The sequence below is a fragment of the Triturus cristatus genome, chromosome 9, assembly GCF_964204655.1.
Source record: "Triturus cristatus chromosome 9, aTriCri1.1, whole genome shotgun sequence".
Classification (NCBI taxonomy): domain Eukaryota; kingdom Metazoa; phylum Chordata; class Amphibia; order Caudata; family Salamandridae; genus Triturus; species Triturus cristatus.
Genome location: NC_140592.1, coordinates 936685979 through 936699360, shown reverse-complemented (window position 1 = coordinate 936699360; position 13382 = coordinate 936685979).

Sequence of the window (13382 nt, the reverse complement as noted above, 5' to 3'; positions counted from 1 at the left end):
ACAAGTGAGCTTGTAGCAGTGATGTCACATGTAGCACAGGTTTGCATAGGTGGCTGTTAGCCATGCAAGATGCGGCACAACTGCTGTAAAAAGCCTGCAGCACAATGCGAGAATTGAAACCAGAGGCTGGGAACACAGACTGCGTGAGCTGAAAGAGAGGTTATTAAAATAAGCATTGGCATAGCCAATAGGTCTCGCCTTTGGGATCTTATAAGTGTTTAGCCATGCAACAGTTGATGTTGTTGCACCAGGGATATTGTGCTGCATAACTAAATACTTGTAAGGTCCCAAAGGCGAGACCTATTGGCTATGCCAATGCTTGTTTTTCTTTTGCATTTAATAACACAAAGTGAAAAACTGCAGTGGATTTTCTGAGCCCAGACGCTCCACCTCTCAAGTACACAAGACGGTGCACACAGCGCTGAAATGTCATGGGTTAACATCTGACCGCAGGCAAACCAAAGAAGTTGCTTTCATCGCCAATTACTGCAGCGGGGAACGGCATGGTAAACAAGATTTCAGCTCGAGAAGTGACCATCTGACAACTTCTGCTGCCGGAGGAGGCACACAGAGAGAAACAGTCATTTTATTCCCTGGTAACCTCCGATTGCCCGCTCACAAGGTGTGCCCCGCAGGCCTAAAATGCCTGAGAGAACACACTACTACTGAAGGCCAGCTCTGAAACCAGTGGTGTAGCTAGCCCTTGTGCCGCCCGTGGTGATCACTGCTTTTGCGGCCCTGCGGCTGTGTGAAGGGGAGGGGTGCCGGCGGTTTTTGCGTTGCCATTCGCGTCGGCCTCATGAAGGTGGTAGGAGGTGGGGGGCTGGAAGTCGCCGACCCCAAAACGTGTGCCGTCCGGGGCGGACTGCCCCTGGCTATGCCACTTGTCTGGAAGCAGGCATGTCCAACAACTCGGAAATCCAGAATACCATTAGTATGGTACCCTTTGTTGGTCCCTTATGAAGCGCTCAATATATCCAGCGGGAGCCTCAAAGAGCATAACGGTAAGAACAAGGCAGCAGAAATAAGAGAATGAAGATTCGTTGTGAATATAATGAGCTTTGCAAAGCCGTTCATACCACACCAGGCAAGCTGCATAATAGTTCGCCAAACTTGAGCATCTAGTCGGCTAGACAGGAAGGTAAGAGAGGCAAGGGACAGAGCGGGTTACCAGCTTGGGTTACTCACATATACCATCTACTCACTTGGGCCCATAACATTCATACAAGTAAACTAGTAAAAACCCGCTGTCATCAATTTTGTGATTTACCTGTAATTTGATAATCACCTTTACCAAATCTTACCAACTCGATCTCCTGGTCAATAAATTTCCTTTACTCAATGGATCAGGTTGCTAAGTTAGTTTCGAGTAGAAATGACATTTAGTTTACCTTTGAAATAACCACAAACTCGAAAGGTTTTAAAATCTTTATCTAATCAATAATTTTGTGAGTCAAAGATCAAATACTATGTTAACATCTAGTTTTATTCAGGAAAGAAATCAAGTTTAGTTCAATAATAAATCTCAATAAAGTATTGCAATGACAGTACCTGTAAAGGGAGGAAAAAGAGAACAGGTACAAAGGCAGATTTCACAGAATTATATTTACCTAGGGTGATAGATGAACCCAACTCCTTGAAGATGCTCCAGACGGAGTCCACCGGGACAGGTGGAAGACAGAGGATCAGGACAGGTTCAGAACTACGAAGTTGACCTCTTCTAAGAGCAACGCCAGAGTCGCACCCCTCTCTGGCACTAAGCTCATCGATCTTTCTTCCGCAATTCCCCTTCTAAATGATTGGTTCATCGATCAGTATTTCGGTCTCTCGAGCAGCGTCTCTGGCATCTGCAAGGCCTGAGACAGCATAGTGGACAGCGTCTGTGGCAGCATACGTGACGGGTCAGATTCAGAGTCAGACACAGAACTAACTATCTTATCTCAATTATACTATTCTGTGTTTGTGTACCACCCCCAAATGTTTCAATATTGTGTTTTCCTCTATTCTGATTGGACAGGGCAAGGAGGCAAGTTCATCACACCATACTAAAAGTAATATTTTTCTTAAGACCATTGTTCTATGTTTCAGCCCCTTAATTTACTTTCCCAAAGCTTTATTCCCACCCGCATTTCACAATATGATTAGGGCTCCCGGTTTTCCGTATTTACGGATTTATGCATATAAATACAGACAGAAATCGATATTTCCTTTGTCTGTATTTATATTTATAAACGGTAAAATACGAGTAAATGTTGCCGCGCTAGTCTCCCGCCTCCCGATTCCTGCAAGCAAAAACCCGATGCCTCTGGGTTTCAGCTGACAGGGCAGTATTGTGTAACGTGCTAATTCTTCCAGCAATAGTCGGAGTGGCGATGCAGGGGCTCTAGAAGGGGGTGAAAAACCAACAAAGCCTCATTAACAAGCGAATGGTCTTTTAAAGACCTGTGAAGTGCTCGGGGCGGCTGTGTGTAAGCTGTTTCAGCCCGGGCTGCCACAAACGTGGGGGAGGGGAGGTACGCACTGCCAGCAACCTGCCAGGCCAGTGCACAACTCTTGCATCACCCTCTCTCTGCCATTGCGCGCCATGCTTCTGAAAGGTAAGAAAACAAAGTGCATTTGCGTTTCAAATGTCCAGTCCTGCCCCTCCCGCCCCCTTTGCATAGGCTCTTCTCCTTTCCTTCTGGGCATGGGCGTAGGAAGTGTGGGGGACGCGGGGGATATATCCCCCCCAGATTTTGGAGTGGGGGGGACAAGGGGGGCAAGGGTGGGGGGACGAGGGGACAAAGGAATTTCCCCTCTCCCTTCTGTTATCGCAGGGCCATTAGCACGCGAAAGCGCTACCTAATGGCCCTGCACTTGACCTGCCTGGAGTCAGAGGCCACCCGCCCTCTGCCTTTTGTTATGCTGCAGGAAGGCTCAGCCGTTCTGGGAAGGGCAGAGAACGGAGAAAAAATAAACGCTGTCTCTTTTCCTTCATGGCAAGGACCGTGTCCACTACTCCTGATCTGCCTCTGGCGGCTGCCCTCCTCTCTTTATTCCTCCATCTCTTTCTGTCTCTGTCTCGCTCCTGCTTACATGCTGATTTCAAGAGGCAGCTCTTAAGGTACTCTCTCTTGCCTCTCCTTTTCTTTATTTGTTCCCCTGTGAAATTGATCCAAAAAAGGCTGAACACTTTGGCTGTAAATGTCCTCATTTTCTGACCGTTTTCTATTGAAAAGAAAAACCTCGGAATGGAGAGAAAAAATAGTTAAATACCGAAATAAAGCAATACAGAGTGGACAGCAGACAGGTCAGACTGTTATTTACACCCACACACATTAGCGCCACTTTACAGAGTTTGCCAGTGAAAGCGCTACTTTCTTTTTATCTTCTTTCTTTGAACAACAATGTTTTCCCAGGGTGGGTAAGTGCGCCATTCCTAAAGGGACTGCAATACCTGGTTGATGGGTAGAGTGGAAACGTTTAATATGATCGTTTTCAACTTTTTAATTATTTTAGCTTATAAAATGCGGCTCTGTGTTTGGGGATGTGGTCTTTTTTAAACCAAACTGCATACCTTTTGAAAGGATATAAGCAATGGACATTGAAAGGGGTCCCTTCCTGGTCCTGTAGCCATGTCTTGAACTTTTCAGGCAAAATCACTTACTGATTTCTGAATAATGAGTTTAAAACCGTTAAGGTAACCATGTTTTTTTCTGATTACAGTTCACATGCTTTGCTTATTCTTGCATTCCCTATGAGTGTTTGCTTTTTCCAGGGTGTTATTCATTTTTTTTCAGACAGCATTTTACTGTTGTCTAATGCATAATTTGAATTTAGTCGCAGCACAATTGAGTTGTGCTGAAGGCAGTGCGAGTTTCTCTCAGTGGGGCAGTATGGTGTAAATAAATGTGGAAAAATACTAGCTGTAGCGTCGCCTTTTGCTTGTGGCAAAAATAAATATGGATAAATACAGAAAAAAAGCCCAAAAAATAAATATGGATAAATACAGACAGAAATGGCAAAAAAATAAATACCATAAAACTGGGAGCCCTAACTATGATCAATACATTTTGAAACATTATTTTAAGTTTCTTCCTTTGGCCGGGTCAATAGACTGAGTTCTCAGGCGTCTCTGTCCAGCGTGGCTTTGGCTGTGTTTCAACTGTGTCATCATGGTTTCCGGTAGGTTTCTGTGCGCTTGCGCACTGGTCAGGTGGGATAGGGATTTCAGTCACCCTCCGAGTCCCAAATACGAACTAATAATAAAGTCAGAAAAAGATATTTTAGAATACGAAAATAAATGAATTCACTGTATACCACTTATCTCTACTCTATCCCCATTTACTTATTTTAATCTTTCGCATTAGTGTTTAGTAGAACTTATAAGGTTTAGTTTAAGCAATAGCATGCACCTTATCATGTGGGTTTCAAGCAGCCATATTAAGAGCTATTGGGCAGCTGCAAAGTTTCCCCCAAGCATAGAAGACGTCTTACAACGTAGATGCAGTAGACGCATGCGCAGTGAAGTTCCCGCATTTTTGACGGCCATTTTAAGACACTCGGCTACTTGTTAGTAATACACATATAAAAGCTTCCCCTAGATACAATATGTCGTGTGTAATGCAGTATTTACAAAACAGATTGGTTACGTGATTACATGTTATTTGAGAGGATTGCATACAAGCAAGTTTCTTTTATACAAAACCTTGCTCCATCACAAGGTGGGTCACATTTTTTATTTCTATTGGCAATAGGGCTGGGGTTCTTTGCTATAGGCAATATACAATTTTGCCTGTTGGAGCACAAATGGGAAAAGGTCATTTTTTGACTTTTCATTGCAATTTAGATTCACCACGAGATGGTGCCCTATCTTGCCACGGAGACCAAATGAGGCCAAGCAGCTCTAGTGGTGGAATTATCTTGTAAGCAAATGGAACCTACTAACTGATAAAATGACATCTTTACAAATACAGCTCAGGAGCTAAAAAGTGCTTAGAAATGAAGGCCATAGGAGAATTAAAATAAACACTGGCAAAGCCAATTGGACTAGCTTGTATTAGTCCTGACTAAAGCATAAGAACGTGTGCTGCAGTATAAAAAACAACATTTTTGATGATGATTCAATGTACTTTTGAGAAGTAAAATAGCCCCTAGTGCAGTGCAGCTCAAACAGTCCATAGGAGGTGGAATGATACACCAAACAACATATAGCATGGGGCGAGACAGAAATACTGCACTTGGCGAAACCAAAGCCCACTCTATGTATATTTTAAAGAATTGCTAACAATAGGTTTTGGAGGGAGCTGCAATGTAAAGCCAGGCCTTAAACTGGAGAAACAAAACCGGCCTCATTCGCAATCGGAGTGAATAGTACCAGCCATGCATGGTCTTCAACACCAGCGGTAAAATGTCACCAGCTGAAAAAGTTAGTAATACCTACCTATAGGGAAAACCACTCAGTTACTGTAGCCCTGGTGGTGAAAAAAGCTGTAATCACACTATCACAGAACTTAATGCCACCTGTAACTGGGTGGCACAAGTTGGCTCTCTAGTAAAGATCATCGCAACTTGAGGTATGTGTGGTCACTAAAAGCAGAGGTAATCTGCATGGAGAAGTGGTTTATCTTGGAGTGGTCTTACCCCTTCCTGTGAAGTTTACCCCTTCCCTGATGTTTACAACTGCTATAATCAGCGCTGGCAGTAGTTCTTTTTTTAACACCACTAGTAGTGTTTTTTATGCACTACTACTACTACAGAAAAGTCTGTATTTCACCAGAGATAATTTAGATCATAATTAGCAGTCAGCAGTGCAGCATCATTGAATCCGATAGCTCCAGGGATAGGCAGCCAGCAGACCCCGGACCCTTGCCGAACTGCAGGTCACCTCCAAGCCGCAGACACACAAGCTTTTTAGGTCTCGCCTGGCTATCGCGTAAGCGATCGCTCAGCGAGGCTTATGTAGGGGCTTCCGAAAATGCTCCCAAAGGCTTCCCAGGCGGATCGGGTGGCGGTTACGCGCACAACCACGCGCATTCCATTTGCCACCAGCTACTTCCTGCGCGTGCGCCACCTCACGCATTCAGAGAGATTTAGTAAGGGGCACAAGACCTTAGGAATGCGGTTTATGGCCAGTGCATGTGAGGCATTCAAGCGCGAAGCTGGCATCTGGCATCGGACTTGAAAGCAGCCGACTGCTTTCGCCAGAACTTTCGTTATAACTCTCACCCAATATGCTCGTTCTCTCCCACCCTTCCTTTGATGTCCGCTTTTCTTGTTGTTTACAAACCACGCCACACACTGCTGCACGCCACACACTGCTGCACGCCGCACAGTACCGCACGCCACACACTGCTGCATTACACACTGCTGCACGCCGCACACTGCTGCACGCCACACACTGCTGCACGCCGCACACTGCTGCTCGCCGCACACTGCTGCACGCCGCACACTGCTGCACGCCACACACTGCTGCACGCCACACACTGCTGCACGCCGCACAATGCTACACAAAACACTGCTGCACGCCACACACTGCTGCATGGCACACACTGCTGCATGCCACACACTGCTGCACGCCACACACTGCTGCATTACTCACTGTGGCATGCAGCACGCCAGTGCTGCATGCCTCACAATGCTACACGAAACACTGCTGCACGCCACACACTGCTGCACGCCGCACTGCTGCACGCCGCACACTGCATGCCGCACACTGCTGCACGCCTCACACTGCTGCACGCCTCACACTGCTGCACGCCGCACACTGCTGCACTCCACGCACTGCTTTTATGCGAGTTTATGCTACTGACATTGTAAATGACAATGCCTTTTGTTTTAAAACCAAAACATAAATAAAAGGCATTGTAATTTTACAATGCCAATAGCTCAAACTCTTATAAATGCGAGACCTATTGCACTGCAAATGCTTGTTTATTTTTACTGTCAATTCAGAACTTATCATTTCCACCAACCCTGCCATCTCTCCCCCACACCCCCACTGCCTTTCTCATCTCTCCCTGACACTCCCACTGCCCCCTCTCATCTCGCCTCACACTACCGGTCTCCTCTCTGTACTGCCTGCTGACACATGCTGCCTTCCTGTTCCTCCTCTTGCTCTCCACTCGTCCACTTCTCGCCCCCCCAACCGGCTTGGAGCTGCTCTCACTTGTACTCGGAAACTGGAAGACCTGCACAGCCTCTTTCCTTGCTCTCTGTCGGCTCAAATGCCTCTCATGGTCCGGTGGCCATCCTCGGTGCCCCGCCCCGCCTTTCAGAACACATGACTTACTTTGAGGCTAAAAGGGTTTCTTTGGGAAGAACAACCAGTCTCACTCTCTCTTGGTCTCTCCCACACTTTTCTCGGCTCTCTCATGTTGTTGACTTCAGGTCTTCAAGCAGTTTCTTTCCCATGCCCTTTCAAGATTGCTATTCCTCAATCTCATACTCTCCTCCTTTTCTTGGGGTGTCTTCTGCATACACAGGCGCTCCTTCTTTATGTGTCTGTCGCCTGCTCTCCCCTTCTTTCTCTCACACTCTTTATGCTCCTCAGTTTGGCGTTTATTCAGCATTTTGTGCATACACCATCTATTCCTCTCTGTATCTAGTCTGTGCAGCTCTCACCCCATCTATTCACCATGCTATATAATTCCACAACACAAATCCACACCACCCCCACACAATTCCAATCCAACCCACGTAATTCCACTCCACACCACATACATCCACTCCAAACCAAAACACAAGGGTAAAAGTAATTGTTGTTTACAACACGAATAGCTCTAACTCAGGGCAATGAACAGTACAAATGCAGTAGGGGGGCACTTAGCCCACCACCTCCCTGCGGCAGTTAATGTAAATTATTAACGGGGGAGCTGTACGGCTCCACCACTGCCCCGGGGACCGCCACACAGATTTTAATTTTTTTAAGGAATGAGGGGGGACGCCTATTGGCCTCCCCACAGACCTCCACCATCCCGGGGCAGTAATAATATGCAGGAGAGCAGGGCAGCTCACCTGCTGCCCCGGGGACCGCCACTTGCCTGGGGCACATACATTATTTTAAAACGAATATGGGGAGGCCCTATGGCCTCCCCCACAGCCCCGCCACCTCCCCGGGGCAGAAATATTATATTTGTACGGGAGCCACAAGGCTCCCCCGCTGCCCAGGGGACCACCACCTTCCCGGGACACAAACAGAATAATTAATGAGGGTCTGTTGCAGAACCCCGTCCCTGGGGACCACCACCTCCCCAGGGTTAAATACTTGAAAAAGGGGGGCCACTTGCCCCCCCCCCCCCCCCCCCCACAGCTGGCTCCAGCATTGTACCAGGATGCCCACCACTGGGACACTTAAGTTTGCTACGTCTTGGCGGAAGCATTACCGGTTCCGCCAAGCCATAACAAACACTGCTCTGCTTTCAGCAAGCAAGAGCATTACAGATGCCCTTGCTTGCTGAAAGCAGAGCAGAATTGCTTTTGGACAGAGGGAGCTACATGCTCAGCAGCTCCCTCTGTCCAAAAGCAATGCCGGCTCCCGCAGTATGCCGTCAGGCTTCTCCTGTGGTCCCCAACGAAAAGGATTGCGTGCCCTGGGTGGGACTTTGGCCCCCAGTATAGAGGCCAGACCCCGGGGGATGGGGTCTCAGATTAGGTGGGGGGAGGGGAGGGACACATGACCTCACCTTCCTTTTTTTTCCTATATAAAAAAATAAGACTTTTGAAAAATAAAAAAGGTAACAGGGGGCTAGTTTGCCACCAAGGACATACTTGGGGGTGAACAACCCCTACTGATACCTCCAGTAAGTCCCACGTGGCATGATTGCTAAGAGGTCTTCGGAGGCCACGCACCCTTTCTGCACCACTCTGCAAACGCGGCTCCTGGATCACTACTGGTTGGGGTATGAAGTCCACTTGGGGGCCAAGAAGCCCTCCTGGTATCTCCTATAAGTCCTACATAGGAGGGGGTTCCTGGGAGCTGGTCAGAGGTCCATCCCCCTTTCTCCACCACTCTGCAAACACAACTACTTAAAAAATCATATAAATTCACTGAAAAAAACAAAAGATACCAGGACGTTATAGTTGGGCACAGGTTTCACTCGTACAAAACCAATGCAATTCAGCTTTTATAATTTGTGAGCTTACTATAACTCGCGCCCCTGCAATGCACTGCTTATGACCTCACATATTATACACTCATTGACATCACTGTTGACATCTCAAAAGACATCACTGATGACATCATCCACAGAATCTCTGACGCACCCACTCGCACCTCATACAAACTTTCATACACCCACTCCAACTTCCACACCACCATTCTCAAACCCATTCACACACCCATACCAGTACTTACACAGCCACTCACTGATTGATAGAACAACACACACATCAACCAACTCACTCACAGAGCCACTCGTACACCCAGTCACTCACTAATACAGGCACTGACACATCCACTCATATAACCATATAGCCACTCATACACTGAGTCAGTCACCCATATAGCTACTCACACACCTACGAACCCATCCATAGTCAATCTGCCACTTACTCTCCCATACAGTTACACACACACTCACTCAGATACTAACATGTACTCACTCACTTATACAGTCACTGACACAAGCACACTCACCCATAGTCACTCACATACCCCATCACTCATCTATACTGCCTTTCACATACCCAGTTACTCAACCATATACAACTGACACAAGCCCTCATTCACTGACCCAGCCATACACACACACTCACCCATACAGCCTCACACATACACACTCACTAATACAGCCACTGACTCACTCATCCATACAGGCAGTCATACACACCCTCACCCATCCACACACACACTCAAACTGCCATAGAGATACCCAACCAATCACTCATCCATACATAAACTCATGTACTCACACACTCATACACCCATTTAGACACCAACTGACAGACAGCTACAGACATTCACACAACCAGATACTCACCCATACATTCACTGAGACACCTACTCACTTATACAGTCAGTCACGCACCCACTGATAAACCCACTGATTCACCAGTACACTTTCGTGTATATATTTAAAACTCAAACTTTTTTAAGACACTCAGTCACTGGATGATGTCATCAGTGATGTCACTGACCTTGTCATGAGTGATGTAATATGTAAGGTCATAAGCAGTCCATTGCAGGGGCATAATGTTATAGTTAGCTCTCTAACTACAACGGCTGAATTTCACTGGTTTTGTACATGTGAAACTTAAGCCTAACTATAATGTTCCTGTAATCTTTGGGGTTTTTTCATTGAGTACATCTATATATAATATATATATATATATATATATATATATATATATATATATATATATATATATATACACACAAACACACACACACACACTCAATACGTGATCTCTATATGTGATCAAGGCCGCTTGAGTGCGGCCGAAACACCTCAGGGACATGCACTTGCACAAATGAGGAAAATAATACATTGAAGACTTTCGCACCTTTAAGGAGTCCGTGCCTGCTTCTTGTTGAAATTACAATGAAGGTAACATTTGTTGGAGAAATTGGACATAATTTTTGGCTTCACACCTAGACAGGGCTTCCATATCTTTTTTAGCAAGCTTCCTTGGTTTTTCTTGGCAAAATGTGTTTTGGAGCTCACCTAGAGAAGCTGATTAAAAAGATATCCGAGGATGAAGTATTGCTTACTTGTAATCCTAGTTTAGCATGGTAGATATCCTCACTGAAGTAATAATCAGAGAATAATCCCACCTGGATGCGGGACCCTGGAATACTTCTGTCTTGAATGTAGTAGTAAAATGTAAGATAAGGGAGGTAGCACCTCAAAGTTCTGAAATGTGGTCACATCTTCTTACAAATGAGGACATGGCATCTTTTGCTGAATTTGTCTTTAAACAACAGACAACACTGCAGCAACTAGGTGAAAGAAATGTGCTACACTATCTCCAATAATCCGTTTCCCTTCCCTGAAGAGAGAGAAATGCAGGATAGGTGCCTATCAGGTTAAGAGTACATAAGATGAAAAACATGCACTGCTCCTTTAAGGAGCCAGCAGCTTCCATCTTACAGCATTCACTGTACTGGCAGTTTGCCTCACAGCCTCAAATCTTTTTGAAGGGTATTGTTTTAAGTAGCAAGTATGTATACTTGCTGGTCACAGTACCACACCGGGCGAAGAGATGGTTGTATGAGACTGCAGGGAGGATATCTACGATACAGAACTAAGATTACAAGTAACATTTCCGTCTGCATCACTAACAATCATAAACATAGAATAGACTAAAAAGCGTATGCCCCAAACACAGTTGTCAATAAGAAAACAATAATAACATGTACACTACTGATTAGATAAGTACCAGTATAAGAACCAACATCGGTCAAAAAGTTACTTCAAAGCTGCTTGACCTACTAAAGGTATCAGCTTTCACATATTAAGCTAAACGGTAGTGTCTAGTTAATGTATGTATCAATTTCCAAGTTGCTGCTTTAGAAATTTCTGTTAGAGTACACTTCGCAGCCAGGCCACAGTAGCCGCCTTGCTTCATGTGGAATGTGCCCTAAGCTTACCTGGGAGATGTTTATTAACAAGCTGGTTAACAACAGACAATGCAGGATACTCTTCATTTAGCAATAGTTTGCTTGGTGGACACAAGGTGTTTAGAGAGGCCCATAATTAAATAGCTGATTCGTCTTGCAAAACTTTTAAGTTCTGTCTCAGTAGAATCTTAAAACTCTTGTAACATCTAAGGAATGAACAGCTCTCTTTGCTTCAGAAATTGGATCACTTAAAATAACAGGGGAGAGATTGTGTCATTCATTTTGTCAGAACTATATGAAGATCTCTTGGAGGCGACGGCTGCCTTGTTGGGGACAGGTGGGGAAGGTTTTCTTCAAGACCACCAAAAATTATTTTATCACTGCAATTGTAAGGGACCTGTACTGTATTTTGTAATGGCAGCAAGGTAAACCTTAATTGTTGAATATGTTGTCAATGACCAGATGAAAGCTTTCAGTGCCAGATGCACTACTTATGGCTCCAGAACGTTGATACAATACAGTTGTTGCATTTTCCGACCACAATCCTTGAACAGCAACATGTTGCAGGTTGAAACCTCATCTAATCTAAGAGGCTTCCATCAGAATGTTGTGTGTCGCCAGAGTTTGATGGAAAGGAACCTCATTCAGAAGGTTGTTTTTCTTCCACCGCCATTTTTGTGACTCTAGCTTGGACAAGTAATGTTGATTTGTCTTCCAAACTTCCTTTTCACTGTGGCTACTGGTTATTCATTCAGTGTTGAAGCTGCCTGTGTAATTGGGTGTAAGGGCAAAGAAACATACATTGTCACAATCCTAGGAGAGACAAGAACTGTAGTGCTTTTGGGTTTGGAACTTGCCAAAGAAACCTCCTCTGATGAATCCTATTAAACATCAGGTGTAAGAATAAACTGTACATTGCTACCATCATAGGCCTTGGAAGAAGTTGGAGCGGGGGTCAATATGCCCTTGACCTGTGTTCAAATCTCCGGTGCCAAAAAAAACCTCCTCTGATGAAGCCCATTAAACATCTGGTGTAAGAACAGACTGAGATAAATACCTCAACTTTGATCTCCTATCCAACAATCCTCTTGCCACCGTGTCCCTAAATTGCTACATTGATAATACAGTTATTGATCTTTTTGAGGTTAACCAAAAACATCAGCCAATGGTTTGAAAGAGATTGCCCTGAAATTGAATAGCTTGACATCAAAAGGAGAAGTGTAGTAGAAGTCCTCAATGTCGCTGTTGTGTGGACGTTGTATACGTCTGAACCAAGGGTTGGTGTGCTGCTATCAAAGACCTCTGCATCAACACTGGTGCTGTCATAGCATTACACGTTGAGGAGCAGGTCTGTGACATACTCATCAACATCTACCAGTGCTCCATGACCTGGCAGGAGAGTCTGGAAAAGTGGTGATGATGTCTTCTTCACTTTCTTTTTCTCAATCTCTGCCAGTTGGAGTCTTTATCATGAAAGTGCACAGACTCAGTAGATGCAGCACCCTCTCCGGGTTTCACTGCTGCTTCCAGCGCTCTTCCTCCAATTTTCCTCTGAAGCCAGTTACCTCAGGGTCTTTCAAGACTCTTTTACAGAACTTGCCTTCTTTAACAGAATACGTTGGGGAGGGGGGGGGAGGGGGGAGACATGGGGTTAGCAACAGCCTTCTTTCTCCCACATGAAAAGCACAAATGGGAAGACATTTCTAAGGAAAATCACTTCAAAGTTGGAGAAAATTAAGTAAAGAGCCTCACAGAAGTATAAAAAGTCAAGTGAAGGTGCATATATTTGAAAATTGATGAATTTTCCTCAAAAGACAATGGGAGAATAACCTCCAAAGTGTTC